This window comes from Gobio gobio, assembly GCF_949357685.1.
Source record: "Gobio gobio genome assembly, chromosome: 20".
Lineage (NCBI taxonomy): Eukaryota > Metazoa > Chordata > Actinopteri > Cypriniformes > Gobionidae > Gobio > Gobio gobio.
In genome coordinates this window covers 280,452-285,451 of record NC_137113.1, presented here as the reverse complement: position 1 = coordinate 285,451, position 5,000 = coordinate 280,452, and the positions used below count along the sequence as shown (strand labels likewise).

Sequence of the window (5,000 nt, the reverse complement as noted above, 5' to 3'; positions counted from 1 at the left end):
CTACTCCACTACTCCACTACTCCATTACTCCACTACTCCATTACTCCACTACTCCACTACTCCACTACTCCACTACTCCATTACTCCACTACTCCACTACTCCATTACTCCACTACTCCAAAAACGAGCCAACAAGCTTAAAGTTAACCCTATAACTCTTTACTTGTGTGGCACTGAACTTACTTGGAAAGGGGAATAATAAAGTAACTAATAAGCATTTAATTAAAAAATAACAATAATATGTATATAGTATAATATATATATATAGTATAGTAGGCCTATATATTTTATACTTTATAGTAGGCTACTATTTATATTATGGGCGTCAGAAACAAAAAAAATGTCGGTGGGTCCTTTAACAGAAACATTAAACTGGAGTAGATGCAATTTACATAAAAATATATTTAAATATATCGGCTTGTTTAAACGTCTGGTTGACGAACACACATCTGCGGAATACACAATCTCCATTAGCAGCAATAGTGTAAGGGTAAAGGCCAATTTATACTTCTGCGTCGAGTGCACGCAGAGGGTACGGCGTACCCTACGCATAGACGCGTTGGATACGCCGTACTCTACGCCGTAGCCTGACGCGCACCTCTCCAAAAATGTAACAACGCGTCAATTCTACGCGGACCGCAAGCGCTGTGATTGGTCTGCCAGAACCCTTCCCTCGATAAATAAATAAAAAATCTGCGATAGGAGTGTGTGTGTGTGTGTGTGTCCAGAAATGGGATGATAGTTCCTTACGACTGCTATAACACAATATTTTGCAGTCCAGCGATTCTTTATGGTAGTAAATAAATACATAGATCCGCTGAGTATAGTTTATTTATTTTCTCATTAAAACCAAAGATGTTAATCAGTAATTGTATACCAAGAACAGGGACACATTAGGGTATATTTCGTGAATGAAGTCTCCGCAACAACAATCGCTTGCTGAGCCACCGCTGCTGAAAACAGCGGCCACGAGCTCCGCATGGTTTCACAAATGCATTCCAGCGCCAGATCGCCTTATTTAACTTTAATAATCAACTAGAGATGCTTAATTTGTATTAGATACAACAACTCAAGCTGCAAGAAAAGCCGCTCTCTCACTGCTGCTGATATTCCGACATGAATGCACAGCAACAAGCTGCTTCTTCTTCGGCTGTTGTCTTGATTACACCAACATGCTCGAGGACACTGCCTACTAGCTCCTGCATGTGGAATTGCACATTGACGCAGACAACAGCGCAGAAGTATAAATGCTCACGACGGCGTCGGCTACGCACGTAGCCTACGGCGTACACTACGGCGTACTCTCGACGCAGAAGTATAAATGGGCCTTAAGACGCATGGCATTTAGATTTGACGCAAATTGATCAGAGGTTCGAATCCACCTCTTGCCAAACTCGCACTGATCCTTTTTTCCATCATATATCAGATCGGAAAGGAATTTATTTTCTATGAATATGAAGAAAATATTAGAAAAGTGAAAATAAAGCTTCTAACGCGTTTAATCAGTGTTTATCAGGGTATGTAAACAGACGTGCTCAATTAGAGACGATACAAGTGAGTGCGCCCAATATCATTGGTCTTAAAAAGTGTGTGAGTCGATGCCATCTCCTGGCCAAACGCGGGAATTCATTCAATGCACGGCGCGACTCTCACAGTGCATTATGGGTATTCTCTAGCCGTCGAGCATACATCGGTTGCAAACTCGTTATTGTGGTGCATTGTGGGATTGTATGAGTGCACTTAATAACGTCCACTATGGTTTCGGACACCACTAAATGGCTGTTCCCTCAAATAGTGCCCACAGCTGAATCAATCATCCATCCATCTTCCGAACCGCACTGGTCCAGCCCAATATCATGCATACAGGTATAAATTATCCTTTTTAAGATGATTATGATATTGTTTGATTAAGGTTACATGCTAGTTTCCGTAGCAGAGTTCAGGATAAATCTTTTCATTATTACTGGAGCTGCCAAACAGCACAAGCACAAACTGCAAAAACGGCTGCCTTTCCGGCGCACTTAGTGTCCGAGATCACTCACTCGCTTTCGAAGTGGACTATATCAGTGGACTAATGTAGGGAATAGTGAATGAGGGTATAGGGGGCGATTTCGGAAACAGCCACCATGTGGCCAGATAGGGCGGGTTCTCGCAACGAGCACTTTCAGCCAATCAGCGATCAGCAGGCAGACGTGCTCATTCATGACTTTAGCCGGGTTTTTAGCGCGATAACTCATAGCTGTATATTCCAGTGATCGCTATGCCAGTGGAATAAATATACAGTAAGTTGTATCTACAGTAAAGAGTGGGAGAGTGACTCAACTCTCAAACGTGAATTACACCTGTGACTCGAAGACTCTTTATAAATATAACCGTGACTCCTGTCCATCGTCACACACACACTTAGGACATCTGCAACCCTACAGCTGCTGAAAGAGGCTTAAATCAACGATTAATCACTTTTGACTGTGCTTAGTTTGTGTGCCATGTACTTCACGAAAGACATGCTGTAGTTTTGTCAAAGCAAAGTGCAACACAAAGGTAAGAGCATTGTTGTTATTTTTTGTTGGCGGATTATTGTACAGTATCAATGAATTACGCATTTTGGCAGTGGTGTGTGCATTAACGTGTGAAATGCCTGCTAATTACAGTGCTTTTTCCAATCTCTATAGGCCTATTAGGCACTTTTTGCACATAAATTGGCTTCTTACTGTTGACATTGAAAATGATGTGTTTTTCTAAGGGATTGCGGTTTTGACAGTTTCTACCTGGACATATAATATATAGTCTTATTTGATCCGTTTTACTGGGAAATAGATTTTTTTTTTAATCATCAATGTTATGTTTTAAGGAGATAAAATGGTAACTTATTTATCAACCTTGATTGGTATGGCAATAAAATATCACATTATTTTGACAGTTAAAGTTTTTTTTTTTCTTGGAGTGACTAACTTTGTTGCCTATAAGTATTGTAAAGGTGCAAAAAGTCAAAATTCAGAGGCATGTTATCAATAACTGTTTTTAAAAAAAATATATATATATATAAAATGTTCATTTGGTGAGTTTTGGGGCTGGAAATCTTTATATTATATGCAACCATTGACTGCCATAGCATTTTTCCTCTACTATGGCAGTCAATGGTTGCATATAATCTGCTTGGTTACAAACATTCTTCAAAATATCTTCATAACAAAGAAACTCATACCGGTTGGAACAACTTGAGGGTGAGTAAATGATGACAGAATTTTCATTTTTGGGTGAACTGTGAGCTGTGTTCTCAGCCCACTCCTGTACTCCTTGTACACGCATGACTGTGTGGCAACCCACAGCTCCAACACCATCATCAAGTTTGCTGACGATACGACGGTGGTAGGTCTCATCACTGACAATGATGAAACGGCCTACAGAGAGGAGGTGCACACTCTGACACGGTGGTGTCAGGAGCACAACCTCTCCCTCAACGTCAGCAAGACCAAGGAGCTGGTGGTCGACTTCAGGAGGAATGAGAGAGAACACTGCCTCATCACCATCGATGGAGCACCGGTGGAGAGAGTCAGCAGCTTCAAGTTCCTCGGTGTCCACATCACAGAGGAACTCTCATGGTCCGTCCACACCGAGGCCGTTGTGAAGAAGGCTGATCAGAGCCTTTTCTTCCTGCGACGGCTGAGGAGGTTTGGAATGAGCCGCCACATCCTCACACGCTTCTACACCAGCACTACAGAGAGCCTGCTGACTGGCTGCATCACCACCTGGTACGGCAACAGTACCGCCCGCAGCCGCAAAGCCCTGCAAAGGGTAGTGCGCACGGCCAGCTGCATCATCGGAGGTGAGCTTCCCTCCCTCCAGGACATTTACGCCAGGCGATGTGTGAAGAGAGCTCAGAGGATCATCAGAGACTCTAGCCACCCGAGCCATGGGCTGCTCTCACTGCTGCCATCAGGCAGACGGTACCGCAGCATCAGATCACGCACCAGCCGACTCCAGAACAGCTTCTTCCCACAAACAATCAGACTCCTTAACTCTTGACCCATCAGGATCATAACACACACTGGACAGAATATCACTCAGCACAACCCACTGTAGATAAACACACATTATATACACATTTATTTATCATACAGCATCTATTGCACTTTGGATTTCAATTTTTCAATCTGTGAATAATATTTTATACTGTACATTGTATATTATTATTACTATTATAGCGTAATGTATATTGTTTAAAGTATATGTATATTGTTTAAAGTATATGTATATTGTAAGTATGTGTATATTGGTTAAAGCTGTGAAAACCACACTCACATTGTGTAAATTATTTATTGTTTATTGTAGTGTTTACTGTGCTGTGAGTAATTGTGGGCGCATCAGTGTAATCTGATGCTGCTCTAAATGTTGTACATGTCATGTCGTGACTACTATGTTGCTCGGAACTGCACCAAGAATTTCACCTGCTGTTGCACTTGTGTACATGGCTGTGACAATAAAGTGATTTGATTTTGATTTGATTGATTTGAACTACCCCTTTAATGGCATTTTTTCCCCTTACATTACTTTTACTTTTATACTTTAAGTAGTTTTGAAACCAGTTACTTTTACTTGAGTAAAAAGCTTGAGTTGATACTTCAACTTCTACAGAAGTCTTTTTAAACCCCAGTATCTATACTTCTACCTGAGTAATGAATGCGAATACTTTTGACACCTCTGACACACACACACACACACACACACACACACACACACACACACACACACACACACACACACACACACACACACACACACACTCTCTCTCTCACACACACACACACACACACACACACACACACACACACTCTCTCTCTCACACACACACACACACACACACACACACTCTCTCTCTCTCTCACTCACTCTCACACACACACACACACACACACACACACTCTCTCTCTCTCTCTCTCTCGCTCCCAAACACACACACACACACACACACACACACACACACACACACACACACACAC

At 41.9% G+C, this 5,000-nt stretch overlaps 1 protein-coding gene across 2 annotated transcripts in view; it reads right to left on the bottom strand.

The window, feature by feature from the left end:
• pstk (phosphoseryl-tRNA kinase) overlaps positions 1 to 5,000 on the bottom strand; it is a 29,456-nt gene that overhangs the window by 23,429 nt on the left and 1,027 nt on the right. The gene's annotated exons all lie outside the window — the stretch shown is intronic.